This window comes from Monodon monoceros, unplaced genomic scaffold (genome assembly GCF_005190385.1).
Source record: "Monodon monoceros isolate NGI ecotype Baffin Bay Population unplaced genomic scaffold, NGI_Narwhal_1 Super_Scaffold_15, whole genome shotgun sequence".
Classification (NCBI taxonomy): domain Eukaryota; kingdom Metazoa; phylum Chordata; class Mammalia; order Artiodactyla; family Monodontidae; genus Monodon; species Monodon monoceros.
Genome location: NW_021703771.1, coordinates 26676555 through 26694185, shown reverse-complemented (window position 1 = coordinate 26694185; position 17631 = coordinate 26676555).

Sequence of the window (17631 nt, the reverse complement as noted above, 5' to 3'; positions counted from 1 at the left end):
GAATAATTTTTAAATTTGTTTAGAAACACAAAAGACCGCAAATAGCCAAAACAATCTTGTTAAAGAAGAACAGAACTGGAAGAAGCACACTGCCTGACTTCAGACTATACTACAAAGCCACAGTAATCCAAACAGTATGATACTGGCACAAAGACAGACACATAGATCAATGGAACAGGATAGAAAGCCCAGAAGTTAACCCACTCATTTATGGTTAATTAATCTATGACAAAGGAGACAAAAAATATATACTGGAGAAAAGTGGGGCTGGGAAAACTGGACAGCTACATGTAAAAGAATAAAATTAGAACATTCTCTGACACCATATATAAAAATAAACTCAAAATGGATTAAAGACCTATATGTAACCCTGGATTCTATAAAACTGCTAGAGGAAAACACAGGCAGAACACTGACATAAATCGCAGCAACATTTCTTTGGATCTGTCTCCTAGAATAATGGAAACAAAAGCAAAATAAACAAATGGGACCTAATTAAGCTTAAAAGCTTATGAATAGCAAAGGAAACCATTAACAAAATGAAAAGAAAGCCTACAGAATGGGAGAAAATATATGCAAATAATGCAACAGATAAGGGATTAATTTCCAAAATACACAAATAACTCATATAGCTCAATATCAAAAAAAAAAACAAACACAAACAACCCAAACAAAAAATGAGCAAAAGACACATTTCTCCAGAGAAGACATACAAATAGCCAACAGGCACAGGAAAGATGCTCAACATAGCTAATTATTAGAGAAATGCAAATCAAAACTACAATGAGGTATCACTTCACACCTGTCAGAATGGACATCAAAAACTCTATAAATAATAAATGCTGGAGATGGTGTGAAGAAAAAGAAACCCTCCTATACCATTGGTGGGAATGTAAATTGGTGCAGCCACTATAGAGAACAGTACGGAGGTTCCTTAAAAAAACAAAAATAGAGTTACCATATGATCCAGCAGTACCATTCCTGGGCATATATCCAGAAAAGACTAAGGCTCTAATTTGAAAAGATACCATGCACCCAAATGTTCATAGCAGCACTATTTACAATAGCCAAAACATGGAAACAACCTAAGTGTCCATCAAACAGATGAATGGATAAAGAAGATGTGATATACATACATACATACATATATATATACACATATATATGTATATATATGTATATATATATATATATATATACATATATATATATATATCTCACACCAACTGCTGGGTGTGAATTTGTGCTCCTGGAGCTGTGGGAGTGGCCTGTGTTCCCTGTGGGGACACAGCCCATCCACAGGGAGTGAAGCCAGACAGATGGACTTGCAAACGCTGCCCCTCCATCTGTGCTCTGATGGCACAGGCTCAGGGTGTGTGTATGCAATGACACATCAGGTCACAATATAAACATATACCCAATGGAATATTACTCAGCCATCAAAAAGAATGAAATACTGTCTTTTGCATCAATATGGGAGAACTTAGAGATTATCATACTAAGTGAAGTCAGACAGAGAAAGGCAAATATCATATGATATTACTTACATGTAGAATCTAAAAAATAGTACAAATGAATTTATTTACAAAACAGAAACAGACTCACAGACATAGAAAAAAATCTTATGGTTACCTAAGGGAAAAGGGGGTGGAGAGGATAAATTAGGAGTTTGGAATTAGCAGATAAACACTACTATGTATAAAATAGATAAACAACAATGTCCTACTGTATAGCACAGGGAACTATGGTCAGTATTTTGAAATAACCTATAATGGAAAAGAATCTGAAAAGAATATATACATACATATATATATATATATATATATATATATATATATATATATGAATCACTTTGCTGTATACCAGAAACTAACACAACATTGTAAGTCCACTATACTTCAATAAAATAAAATTAGGAAGAAAAAAAAAAGAAATGGCAAACCAAACAGTCTGTTCATAGTGGAGACATTGAGAGTAGGACATATAGTTGAGGGAAAAGGAGAGTCACCAAGGTGATTCATGACTGACTGTGAAGTGAAATCCTATTCCAGGAGGTGTTTCCACATACTACCTTGCAACTTATTTCCTAGTATTTTGAGGAATATTGCCATCAGGCAGGCTATATAGTTTTCAATGATTGCATAGCACCTTACATATGTGTGTGTGTTTGTGTGTGTGTGTGTATGTGTATAAAATAAATAAAATTAGCAATGATTATTGACTATGTGTTTTCTAATGGATAGTGTTCAATAAAATGTTTATGTAATTTAAATCATAGCTGCTTTTTTTTCATTATATGAGTTTCAGGTGTATAGCATTATAATTTAACATTTGATTGAAATACAAAGTCATCACCACCAGAAGTCTAGTTGCCATCCAACACCATAGAGTTGACCCCTTCCAAAACATAGTTTCTCTTAACTGTAGTAATAATAGAATGAATTACAAATATTAGATAGGAAGGAATGCAAGTAACAAAAGTTTTGTATATATAACAAAGAATAAAAAATAAATAAGTGAACAATAAAATGATTTCAATATAGAGAAATATAGATGTATTTATGTATATAACCAACATAATTTACATTAAATTATACTGTTTGAGACTTTGAGACTATTCTATGATTCTGATCATATGGAGTATGAAAAAAGAAAGGCAATAAAATGAGGAAATAGAAAAAAACATTCTATTTGCCTTTTAGAAAGGTTGATCAATAGGTCCATAAATTTTCTTGATTTTGGCTCATTAAAGGAAAACAACACATTAAATATGGTTTCCAGTTTCCAGAAAATAATTGCAGTATATGTACATTTGGTTTCAAGTTTTATGTCTTCCTACTGAACTAGTCATACTCTAATCAGTCTACCCTAGCTGTGCATCTTTCCTTCCAGTCTATGACAGCAGTAATTCAAGACATCTACTTCCAGCAGAATGTTAAAGTTGATTGGGCCTTAAGGAACATATATTTCAATCCTAGCAGTTTACATATGAAAGAACTGAGTATCTGAGGGTTTGAATTATTTTCCAAGGTCATATATCTAGTTAGAAACTGAACTGGTTACCTTCAAAAATCACTGGAGTTGAAACAGAGTTCTTTATGCACCGCCTGAGGAAATGTAATATTTATAGCACGGAGGAGAAAATTAAAATATTCTTATCCCACCATGTGCTTTAAAATTACATCTTTAAAATATTTTACAATATGGTTTACAAATTGACATTGGGTAAAAAGAAACATTTAAGATTCTCTGTTAATTCCCTATGGAAAAGACCATCATTATTTCACAATAGTGCTAAAAAAATAGAGATTCCATAAGACAAATGGGCACTAGAGACTTTTCTACTATTTCTACTGAAATCATAGGATCAGGTTTAAGTATTCTTATTTAAATCAATTGTTATCTTTTTTGGGGGGGGTATTTTAAAATAATTTCCAGTGTTCGCCCTCTTATTTTCCAGACTCCAATACAAGCTAAATATGCCACACAGAGCATAAACACATGGGTGAGATTTTGAACTAGAAACATTTCATTGTATTGAATTGGGTTTTCTTCTCCAAAAAATTTACTTTTATTCCCTTCTATTTGGTGAAAAGTCACTAAGTTCATAAATTGATAATGAATGCCCTAAAGTCACAAATATGATGTCAAAGATCCAGATAAAAGTGAAAAAATTAAAATGGATTTGCATGTATGGTTGCAGACCTAGCTTGATACAAAGACTGGCCAGCTCTGAAATGATGCTCAAAGCTAGTCTATCAGCATAAGATCCAGAAATATTGCTTTCTTCTGTCCAGAAAGATAGATTGCTTTGATTGTTAAAAGAATGGGCTCTGGCATGACTCAAAGATAGTTTTGTGTTGTAACTCAGCACTGAAATTGTACATATTGCTGTTTACCTCAATTTTTGTAGCGATTAAATGAGAGTTTATGTAAAGTGTATAACCACAGTCTCTAGCACCTGATAACCAACCACTATTCCACGTTTATTTCCTCTCTTTATATTCTCAAGTTCCTCTGTTACCCTCTACTCACTGAAATACTGCTACGTTTATTTGACATCTCTTCATAGAAATTCCTAATGCTCCTGGTGGAGTGAATCGTATCTTTCTCTAACTACTTTTTATATGTCGCTTGCACCTCTTTTGCAGTATTTCCCTTTCTTTGAATATTACGTTTAGTTACATCTGTGTCCCTTTCAAGAGGAATTGCTCCTGAAGTGCTGTATCTTATGCAGAATTCAGTCTTGTATACAAAATGTACTTATAAGTTTTCAGTAAAAATTATTCAGAGTAAAATAATTATTGAAAAATTAACCCTACTGAGATGAGTGTTATGCCATGTCTACATAATGCTATATATCTAATTAGCTAGAATCAGGTTTCGTTCATTTCCTCAATACATAGCTAGAACATATGTCCTTGTGTTGACAAAACATTGTCATCCTTGACAAAGAAGTTTATTAATTTGTGTATGTTTATATTGAATTTAGCCTTCAAGTTTGCATCTACATTATCAAAACATGTTGCTCAATTTGTCTACTTTGCACAAAATTTTATTTCTATCTATAGTCAGTTTTTTCAAAGCATTAAATTTAATTTCAACAGCATAGCCAATATGTTGCTAATAAATTAAAATTCAGTTGTTGGCCAGTTCTGGGTGTAACTTTCAGTGTAACCTATATATGAAACTTCTAAGAGGCAATTATAATTCCTAAGACTCTAAGGAGCAATTTATCCTTTGAATCACATATAATAATGACTAAGACTTGTGTTTTGATACTTATAAGAAAAAGCATCCATATGCTTTTTATTAAAGAGTAAATTTTTCAAGTTTCACTTCTATCTTAACCTTTCACTTGAATCTTGTTACATCTGAAGTGACAGGAAAAAAAAAAGACATATTTGATTTGATTTTAATCTTAGGTCACTGACAGTCAAAAAATGTAATTAACATCCAAAACTGAAAAGGAAAGAATAGAAGCTTTAGGTTTAAATCCTTAATGCCAAAATATTTGGCTTACTATATAGGAAAATATGAGGAGGTATTAGGCCAGGTCTCAGTATCTATTTACTTTAATGTATAATTTAGTATTTGTTTGCTTGGATGGAAGATATCTTCCTTCAATTATACCAGATTCTGTACTTCGCTAAGCATTACATGTCATGTTACTACTCGAGTTTATGAATATAGTTTAATCGTGCCTGAGGTATTTCATAAGAAAGTAAATAATGACCATTTGTGATAATTTTATTACACGGTGGAAACTTCTCTCTTCCGTAGGTTAAATTTAGGTATTTTAAAATAAAATACTCCAGATGAATAGGTCATCCTAGGTTACGAATTTTTCTTTTGCATTTATCTTTTGAACACAAAATTTGTTTCTCTGTAATCAGGAACAGATATTTAAATTACTTTTGTGGGACCAATTAGATATGAACAAATACAGGTATCTTTAAGCATAATTAAGTAATATTTTTCATTATATAGTTCTATAAAATTTAAGGTTTAGTTTGGGGAGTTTTCACAGCAGCAAGAAAGGAGGAGTACAGTTTTCCTGCATATCTTATTTTTCCATATCAAAATTATATCTCCTAATAGGTTGCTTTTCAAAGGACATAAATGAATCCCTTAGTGTCTATTATATAATTAACCTTTATTTGCTCAACTTCTTGACTTTCCAAAGCTATGTTACTCTTCTATATCTCAGAAAAATCAAAAGTACAACTCTGACCAGAATTATCTACAAAGGAGAATAGTTTACAGTAATGAATAGACACAGTAGGGGGTATTAACAACCAGGTGCTATACTCAGAAACTTAAGACAATTTCTTAATAAAAACTTTTAAAACACTGTAAAATAAAGTTAGGGATAGAGAAAATTAACTGACATTGCATAGTTGGTTGCTTTAATCTGCTCAACCTTATGTTTTACAAACCCTTAACTTGTCACTTCTTTTAAATTTTTGGTTCTTTTTTTGTTCTCTGCACCATAGATGTCTCATTCTACTATTTCCCTTACTTCCAACCGATGAGTTTATTTAAATTATTTGTTATTTTAACTGAGCATTTGCAAGATATTGAACATACATACAAACATTAACATATATGTATACATAACACTTCTAATATTAAATCCTTATGTACATACATATAAAATTTTACTTTTGTCATAGGTATATACAAAGAATGAATTATGAGAGAGAATACTAGTAAAATGTTATTATATACCTTTAAAATGTGAAAAAACACAGCTACTATTTTAAATGCATTTCTCTATGAGTATTTGAGATTAAAAGTAAATTACTTTTGGGCTTCCCTGGTGGCACAGTGGTTGAGAGTCCGCCTGCCCATGCAGGGGACATGGGTTCGTGCCCTGTTCCGGGAAGTTCCCACATGCCGCAGAGCGGCTAGGCCCGTGAGCCATGGCCGCTGTGCCTGTGCGTCCGGAGCCTGTGCTCCGCAACGGGAGAGGCCACAACAGTGAGAGGCCCGCGTACCAGAAAAAAAAAAAAAAAAAGTAAATTACTTTTTTACAATGTCACACTTGTTTGAACAAATCAAATGCACACAAAATTTAGAAGCAGGAAATGCTAAGCTTGTTGATTAAAGTCTTTAAGTGTTGTAAGAAACTCAAATTTAATTTCAGAGCAAGTGTTTGTATAGTTACTATATACTGACGATCTTTAGGTTTGCGATGTTATTTTCTAATAATTCTGCATTAGGCACTTGATTACAAATTTGATTTTTTATATAAAAGCACAAGTAATTTTTGGTACTTGATTTCTAATATATGTAATAAAAACTATAAATATATTATTTTTTATATTTGCATAGCATAGCTATGAAGTATGCATTAAACTGTTGAACCACATTATCTTGGATGTTTAGATTACCAATGTTTTAAATTTATTTTTCTGTATTTTCCAAATGTTATATAATTAAGCATATGTGACTTTAATAATCAGAATAGAATTTTTTTCTCTAAAGAGAAACAAAATTTAATATAAAAAGTTTTTTTTTTTTTTTTTTTTTTTTGTAAAGACTGCCCTCTCATTCAGTGTCTTGCTGGGAACCCCTGAATGGTAGTGTGGGAGCTGCTTGCCCCTGCCTTCATGTTGATCACTCCAGCATATGTTCCACTGTCACTCTTGGCCCGAGTATAGATTATGTATTTGGAGTGATTTTGTGTCAGTGTGCACAACAACCCAATTTCTAATTAGATTAGTGAACAAGAAAATGACATATAAAGACATTCTAGACAAAATGAAGAGAACTACAAACATGCAGACTATGTAGGTTATCAAGGGTGTATTGTTTTCTAACTCAAAGTTCTATTACCTTATAAATAAGAATATCATTGACTACATTTGTTAATATGAGGCTCAAGTTTCTTATTATTTTCTATCTGTAAACAAAATAATAAGCCCAATTTTGCATTGTGATAAAGTTTTGCTAACGTTACATATATTTGTGGAATTATTATTCTAAGTAATCTGTAACAGGAAACTTTGGGGTTGCACTTGGCCACTCATCATGCAAATTTAAATGTAAATCTTGTTAGAAACAACCCAAAACAAACTTCCTCATAATTCTCTTCTCCAAAATAGAATAAATTGCCTAGTTTGTGAATCACCTAATCTGACTAAAAATTATTTAAATATTCCTTTAGCTATTTTGAGTTTATACCATACAAAGAGTAAATTGTTTTCAATCCCTCTTACTTGTATTCTTATCCCGAGTGTTGAAGTGCATTTATTCACAGTCTTTGGATTATACTTTCTGTTTTAAGTAAAACATCTGTGTGTTACTGCCTGCCTACTACCACCCCTGCAAAAACGTGGATTCTGGCAAGCTAGCAAGAACAAACCGACACACCAGATATACTTAGCTGTAGGTAGCCAAGTTCTTCAATCTGTGGTGCATGCCACTTACGGTCATTCGACAAAGGTTATATAGGTTGGAATAACATATGCAAGGCAAAATTAAATAAAATTAAAAATCTAACTTTATGATATTGAAATCTTTTCCTCCTTTTATCTTTTGATTATATTGTTAAATAAAGATAAAATAAATCTTGATAATGTGCTACAAAATCATTTTTCATACAACTTCACCAAATATCATTGTTGCAACTTCAGTAACAGAATTATGATTATTTCATTTATTTAAAATAATATGGCATTCTTTAGAGGAGTTAAGATATTCCCTTCTATTTTTTGAAACTTTCCTATCAATGTGATAAAATTTAACGTGTTAACTTCTAACTATGAGCTTTAAAATTTTTACCTTAGCATATTTAAACCACACAGGAATCTCTCCATATAGAACACTGGTTCAGGCATCCCAGATTGCTATCAGGATGGTTTCATTTTGACTGGGATGACCTAAAGCCTGTCAATTAATTATAATGTTATTCCAATTATAAGAAGTTTTATTTTAAAGAGGCTTTCAGTGCATAATAGGAAATTAATCACTTTCATCTGTATAAATGACAAAGCCCTCCTAAGCGATATTATATAATTTCAAATATTTCTGTCATTCATTTTCAAGAAATGTTTTCAATTAAATGATATTTATTTTTCTAATTTTATGTATAAGTGATTAAAATGTGTAAATTAAATTCATTGCCTTGTTTTCTTACATTTATAAGGTAGAACTATTCCTCATTTTTGAAAAAAATTTTATAATACTAAAGTAATTTAAAATATAAGAAGCTAAGCCTAATGTCTGTATATACATTTTCAACAAATCATGAAAGAATTTTCTTTTCTCTGGCAATCTGCAGCAACATGAACATCCCAGTCAGATCCCATTAGAATCAAATTCAATTTGATTGAGGTATAATTTGCACTAAATAAAATTCATATATTTTAACTGAACAATGTGATGATTTTAACAAATGTATATCCCCATGTAATTACCACCACAACAGTCAAGATATAGAATATTTCTATCACCACAAACCATTGTCTCATGTAACTTTGATGTCAATTACTTCCTCACTTCTCCGTATCTCTGGCCCAACTAACAGTGAATTGCCCAACTATTTTCTGGCAACGTACGTTACTTGTACCTCATCTAGAATTTCATATAAATATGTATGTGGTTTTGTTGTTTGGTTTGTTTTGTTATGCTTTTTGCCATAGCATTTTAAAAATATATTTTGTATTTATATGTCTATATTTTCATGTATATTGTACATATTATGGATGTACTTTCAATGGGTATTTTTTATAGGTATCAACCATTTGTTTCTAAAAAAGTGCTGAATAATAGTCCATTGTATGGCTATAAAGCAATTTATTCAGTTATTGTTGAATATTTTTTCCAGTTTTATTATGAATAAAATTATTGTGAATATGACTTGTATACACTTCTTCTTGTAGATCCATGCTTTTGTTTCTTTTGGGTAACTACCTAGGAGTAAAATTGTTAGGTTATATAATGTATGTGTTTAACTTATTTTTTTTTTTAAGTGATAAATGGTTTTCAAAAGTGTGTGCAACATTTTCTACTACTACCAGCAATAGATGAGTGTTCCAGTTGCTCCCGGTCCTCACTGACACCTTGTGGTGTTCATCCTTTTACTTGTAGCCATTAGAGGGTCTTAAGTGGATCTTTTGTGGTTCTGATTTCCATTTTGTTGATAACTAGAATTTTAAGTATGTTTTCATATGATTATAGGGTATGTACATTGATATGTCATTCGTAAAGTGTCCATTCATATCTATTGCCCATTTTAATACATTTGTATCATATTAGCTAATTATAAAAGTTTTTTTTTAATATCTTCGAGATTGCAAATCTTTGTCTTTATACATTCTGGATTGTAGTCCTTTGTACTCTGGATATTTGTTTTCATTTTTTCAAGTTCAATTTACTGTTTATTCTATAGTTAGCATTCTTTTATGGCTTGTCAAAGAAATATTTGCCTATACCAAGCTCACAAAGATCTTTCTTTTGCTTTCATCTATATATTTTATATTTGGGGCTTTTACCTTTGCAGTAATTTTTGTTTATGCTGAGAAGTAAAGGTTGAAGTGTTTACTTCCAGCTTTCAAGTGTAGATTTGGTTGGACTAGTACCATTTGTTGAAAAAAAGCAATCTTTTCCTTTTAATTTAATCTTGAATTTCATTGAAAATTAATTAACCTTGTACAGGTCTTTTTATAGGATCTCTATTCTCTTTCATTGACATGTATGTCTACCTTAACATCTTTTTTCACATTATCTTGATTCCAGTGATTTTATAGTGACACTGAAAAAAGTAAATCCTCTAAATTTTTTCATCATTTTCAAAAAAATTTTGGTTACTATAAGTTCTTTGGATTTCCATGTGTATTTTAGAGTCATCTCTATTTCTGGAGAAAACTTCTGAGAATACGATTGGAATTATATTGAATCTACAAGTAAATCTGGAGACAATCAACATGTAAACAATACTGATTCTTCAAACTCATGAATATTTTGTTTTCAGAATATATATCTTGCTCATATTTAAATTGGTTCTTACAATTCATACTGTTGATGCTTTTGTAAATGGTACTTTTTAAAAATTAATTTTCAATTGTTTATTGCTAAGGTATAGACATATAACTGTATTTTATAGTGACATGATGTCTGTGTCCTTGCTACACAGGGTCATTCCCACATAAAAACAGCCCTTTAAGACCATGGTAGATAACTGTTTCTCCTAAATTCATACAGTAAGAGAAATAAAAAAAAGTGAAAAATAGAACTATTCCCAATTAAAGAAACAAGAGAAATCTCCTGAAAGAACAATAACATGGACCTCTCCAGTCTACGAGACCCTGAGTTCAAAAAGGAGGTAATAAATATGCTGAAGGAATTAAGAAAGAATATAGAAATGTGGATCATTGACACAAGGAACTAGAAATAATAAACAGGAGCCAGTCAAAATTAGACAACTCAACTGCCAAGATGAAAACTGAGCTAAGGGCAATAAATAGCAAACTAAATAATGCAGAAGAATGAATAAGTGACCTGGAAGGCAGAATAACAAAAATCACCCAATCAGAACAGCAGACAGAAAAACAAATGAAAAAATGATGGCAAAAGATGAGATCTATGGGAAGACCAAGAAGGACACTATATCATGATAAAAAGGATTAATACAAGAATATCACACCCATTAACATATATGCACCCAATTTAGTAGCACCTAAATACATAAAACAAATATGATAAACATAAAGGGAGAAATTAATGGGAATACAGTAATACTAGGAGACTTTAACACCTCACTGACATCAATGGACAGATGTTCCAGACAGAAAATGAATAAGGCAGCAGAGATCCTGAATGATACAATAGACTTAACTGATATCTACAGGACCCTACATCCAAAAAAAAAAAAAAAATGAATACACGTTCTTTTCAAGTGCACATGAAACATTCTCTAGGATATACTGCATATAGGACACAAAACAAGCCTCAACAAATTTAAGAGGATAGAAATTATTTTAAGCATCTTTTCTGAACACAACGCATGAAACTAGAAATTAAGCACAGAAAGAGAAACGAGAAAAAGATCATATGGAGACTACACAACATGCTACTGAAAAACAGTGAGTCAATAATGAAATCTAAGAGGAAATTTAAGATAACCTTGAGGCAAATGACAATGAAAACACAACCATACAAAATCCATGGGATGCAGCAAAAGCAGTCCTTAGAGAGAAGTTCATAGCAATAGAGGCCTTTCTCAAAATATAAGAAAAATCCTAACTAAACAACCTAAACTACCACATAAAAAACTAGAAAAAAAGAACAAACAAAACCTAAAGTCAGCAGAAGCAAGGAAATAATAAATATCAGTGAGAAAATAAATAAAATAGGGATTAAAAAAAGAAAATAATATCAATAAATACAAGAGCTGGATTTTTGAAAAGATAAACAAAATTGACAAACATCTGGCTAGGCTCACCAAGAAGTAAAGAAAGAGGACCCAAATAAACAAAATAAGCAATGAAAGAGGAGAAATAACAACTGATAACACAGAAATAAATAATACCTTAAGAAAATATTATGAACAGTTATATGTTAACAAAATGGACAACCTAGAAGAAATGTACAAGTTCCTAGAACCATACAGTCTGCCAAAACTGAATCAAGAAGAAACAGATAATTTGAACATACTGATAACTAGAAGTGAAATAAAATTTGTAAAAAAAAATCTCCCTGCAAACAAAAGTCTAGGACCAGATTGCTTCACTGGGGAATTCTGTCAAATGTGCAAAGAAGAATTTATACCTATCCTTCTCAAACTCCTCCAAAATATTGAAGAGGAGGGAATATTCCAAAGTCATTCTGTGAAGCCACATCTCCCTGATACAAAAACCAGACAAAGACTCTACCAGAAAAGGAAATTACATGCTGTTATTCTTGATGAATATATATGAAAATATCCTCAAAAAATATTAGCAAACCAAATCCAATAACACATAAAAAAGATCATATACCATGATCAAGTTGGATTCATTCCAGGGTCACAAAGATGTTTCAACATATACAAATCAACCAATGTGATATACCACAGCATCAAAAGAAAAGATAAAAACCACATGATCATCACAGTAGATGCAGAAAAAGCATTTGATAAAATTCAACATTCATTCATGATAAAAACTCTTGCCAAAGTGTGTATAGAGTGAACATATCTCAAGATAATAAAAGCCATTTATGGGCTTCCCTGGTGGCGCAGTGGTTGAGAGTCTGCCTGCCGATGCAGGGGACACAGGTTTGTGCCCCGGTCCGGGAAGATCCCACATGCCGTGGAGCGGCTGGGCTCGTGAGCCATAGCTGCTGAGCCTGCGCGTCCGGAGCCTGTGCTCTGCAACGGGAGAGGCCACAACAGTGAGAGGCCCGCGTACAGCAAAAAAAAAAAAGCCATTTATGACAAACCCACAACCAAAACAATACTAAATGGTAAAAAGTTGAAAGCCTTCCTGCTAAAATCTGGAACAAGACAAGGATGCCCACTCCTGCTATTCTAATTCTATTTGACATAGCTTTGGAAGTCTTAGGCACAGCAAGAAGACAAGAAAGAGAAATAAAAGTTATCCAAATCAGAAGGGAAGGAATAAAATTGTCATTATATGCAGATGACAAGATACTCTATATAGAAAACCCTGAAGACTCCACGCAAAAACTATCAGAACTGATAAATTCAGCAAGGTAGCAGGATACAAGATTAATATACAGAAATCTGTTGCATTTCTTTACATGAATAAAATATCAGAAAGAGAAAGTAAAACAAAACAAAAAAATCCTGTTTAACGTTGCATCAAAAAAAAAAAAACAAACAAAAACAAACCTGGGAATAAACCTAAAGAAGGAGGTGAAAGACATACTCTGAGAATTATAAAATACTGATAAAGGAAATAGAAGATGATTCAAGGAAGTGGAACGATACCGCATGCTCCTGGATTGGAAGAATTAATATAGTTAAAATGGCTATACATACCAAAGCAATCTACAGATTGAACACAATCCCTATCAAATTACCCCTAACATGTTTCATAGAACTAGAACAAATAATCTTAAAATTTATATGGAACCACAAAAGACCCAGAATTGCCAAAGCAATCCTGAAGAAAAATAACAAAGCTGTAGATATAACCCTTCTAGACTTCAGACATTACAGCAAAACTACAGTAATAAAAACAGCATGGTGTTGGCACAAAAACAAACATGTAGATCACTTGAACAGAATAGAGCCTAGAAATAAATCCACACACCTCTGGTCAATTAATCTTTTTATTTAATTAAAAAAATTTTTTAAAATTTTATTTATTTTTGGCTGTGTTAGGTCTTCATCACTGCACATGGGCTTTCTTTAGTTGTGGCAAGTGGGGGCTACTCTTCGTTGCAGTGAGTTGGCTTCCCATTGTGGTGGCCTATCTTGTTGTGGAGCACAGGCTCTAGGCACATGGGCTCAGTAGTTGAGGCACGTGCGTGGGCTTCAATAGTTGCGGTGTGTGGGCTCAGTGGTTGTGGCACATGGGCTCTAGGGTGCACGGGCTTCAGTAGTTGTGGTTCATGGGCTCAGTAGTTGTGGCTAGCAGGCTCTAGAGCCAGGCTCAGTAGTTGTGGCACACAGGTTTAGTTGCTCTGTGGCATGTGGGATCTTCCTGGAACAGGGATCAAACCCAGGTACCCTTCATTGGCAGGCACATTCTTAACCACTGTGCCACCAGGGAAGTCCCCTGGTCAATTAATCTTAAATGAAGGAGCCAAGAATATACATTAGAGAAAAGACAGTTTCTTCAGCAACTGGTACTGGGAAAGCAGGACAGCAGCATGTAAATCAGTGAAGTTAGAACATTCCCTCACACCATTCACAAAAATAAACTCAAAATAGCTTAAAGACTTAAACATAAGACAAGATACCATAAAACTCCTAGAAGAGAACATAGGCAAAACATTCTCTGACATAAATCTTAGCAATATTTCTTAGGTCAGTCTCCTAAGGCAAAAGAAATAAAAGCAAAAATAAACAAATGGGACATAATCAAACTAATAAGGTTTTGCACAGCAAGGGAAACCATAAACAAAACAAAAAGACAACCTAAAGACTGGGAGAAAATATTTGCAAACAATGCAACCATCAAGGGCTTAATTTCCAAAATATACAAGCAGGTCATAAAACTCAAAAACAAACAACCCAATCAAAAAATGGGCAGAACACCTAAATAGACATTTCTCCAAAGAAGACATACAGATGGTCCACAGGCACATGAAAAGATGCTCCATATTGCTAATTATTAGAGAACTGCAAATCAAAACTACAATGAGGTATCACCTCACACCGGTCAGAATGGACATCATCAAGAAGTCTACAGGGCTTCCCTGGTGGCACAGTGGTTGAGAGTCCGCCTGCCGATGCAGGGGACACGGGTTTGTGCCCCAGTCCGGTAATATCCCACATGCCGCGGAGCAGCTGGGAGCGTGAGCCATGGACGCTCAGCCTGCACATCCGGAGCCTTTGCTCCGCAATGGGAGAGGCCACAATAGTGAGAGGCCCGCATACTGCAAAAAAAAGAAAAAAAGAAGTCTACAGATAAGAAATGCTGGAGAGGGTGTGGAAAAAAGGAACCCCCCCCTACACTGTTGGTGAGAGTGTATATTGGTTCAGCCACTACAGAGAACAGTATCGAAGTTCCCTAAAAAGAATAACAGCAACAACAAAAAAATTAGAATTACCATATGATCCAGCAAATATCTGGAAAGGAAACAATCTCTAATTTTAAAAGTTACATGCATCCCAATGTTCATGGCAGCACTATTTACAATAGCCAAGACATGGAAGTAACATAAATGCCCATCAACAGATGAGTGGATAAAGAAAATGTGGAATATATGTGTGTAATATTACTCAGCCATAAAAAAGAATGAAATAATGCCATTTGCAGCAACATGGATGGACCTAGATATTATCATACTGAGTGAAATAAGTCAGAGAAAGACAAATATCATATGATATCACTTATATGTGGAATCTAAAAAAATAGTACAACTGAACTAATTTACAAAACAGAAAGACTCACAAACATGGAAAATAGACTTATGGTTACCAAAGGTTAAGGGAGCTGGAGGCATAAATTAGGAGTATGGGATTAACAGATGCTCACCACTGTATACACAATGGATAAAATACGATTTACTGTATAGTACAGGGATCACTATGCTGTACGCTTGAAACTCACACAATATTGTAAATCAATCACACCTCAATAAAAATTTAGATCTATTTTTAATCTCCAGTTTTTCTTAACATTTTCTTTTTTTTCCTACTCATTACATTCATATTTTCTTTAATTCTTTCAACATATTTAAAATCAGCATTTTGAAATCTTTCTCACTTTCAAGTTTGTTTCTATTGACTGGTTGTCCTCCTTATTATGGGTCATATTTATTTATTCTCTCTTTTTCTCTTCCTCTCTCACATGCCTCATACTTTTGATTAGATGCCAGAAACTGTGATTGTTACATTGTTGAGTGTCCTTCAGACTTTGCGTACTCACTATGTTGGGTTTGGCGTGGACTCAAGATTACCTCCATCTTCTTCCCACCACAAATAACACTGATGAGCCTCTTAAACATATTCCCTCATGAATCACTGTGAAGATTTATCTGGAAAATATCCCCAGGAATGTTATTTCTGGGTTATAAGTAGTTTTATCCTCAGTTCATCTAAGCAGAACTAAATTGCTCTCTGGAAAGACTTCCTCAACAACCATCCCCTAGCAATGCTAGGGATTCATTCTCCCCCCCCCCCAAATTATACTTTTATCATCTAACTCTGTAATTTTTGTCAGTCTTATAGGCATGTAATGATATCTTATCCATGTAATTTGCATTTCTGTGATGGCTAATGATTTTGACATCTGTTTCTTTCTGAGCATCGTCACTTATTGGATGATATCTCCTGTAAATATCCTTTCTATATTATTTGTCCATTTCTCTCTTTGATTTATAGGTGTACACAGATCATTCTGCAGGTGTTAGGCCATATTTAGAAGAGAAATTTAAGCACCTACAAACAGGCTGAAATTTCTTATTAGTATACTCATGTTTCTGCAAGCTTGGATATGTATTCAGGTTGGGAAAAATGACTTGAGGATAGGAAGAACAGATCAAAATACATAAGGTAGCAATGATAGAATTGAGAATAATTTTAAAGAAGAAACAACCCATGTAAATAAGAACAGAGCATGATTCTTCTTGTCCAGAATTAGTCTGATGTCCACAACCCCCCATGACATGACATTTAAATTTAAATTAGATTGAATTCTATAGAGTTAAAAATGATTAGTCAAAGAAAATAGGGGATAAAAATTAAAGGAGTATATAGTCTGAAAAAAAACACAACACAGAATTAATTTGTAGGAAACTGATTTTTTATAGTGGTTGATATATGTGGTCTGTACTTGTTTATATTGTAAAAATTTTGAAGTCAAAGCTCTTTGATAACAAGCTCTGTTTGTCTCATTTAACACTCTCCAGATGCTGCAGCTTTTATTTTTTCCATTCCTTATTCTTTAAAAAAAAATAAGAATGATCAAATCAGTTGTGCTTAATATATTCAAAAGTACTGCTTACAAGAACTAACTTTTTCTAAGATTCAGGAAAATAAGGAATAAGAAAACAGATCATAATTTTAGTTAATCTTCCTCATTACGTTTAAATTTGAGGATTTGACTCATACATGACAGAATGGGAAATTATAAGGAATTTCAGTATATTTACAGTAAAATATGTTCTATATTCTACTGATACATCAAACTTCCTTGAATCCTCCTAAAGTCACAATAAAACAACTAGTTATTCCATTATCTCTCCTAAGCTCAGTATCTAAACCCTGAAAAATGCTTCCTATCCATTTTTGTTCTTTTAAAATAAACAGTCATGTCTGGGACTTCCCTGGCAGTCCAGTGGTTAAGACTCCACGCTACCATTGCAGGGGGCGCAGGTTCAATCCCTGGTTGGGAAACTAAGATCCCACATACCATGTAGCATGGTCAAAAAAAATGAAAAAATAAATAAAAATAAATAAACAGTCATACCTTATTGTCTAATAAGGGAACTCTTTCAAGAGCTATCGCA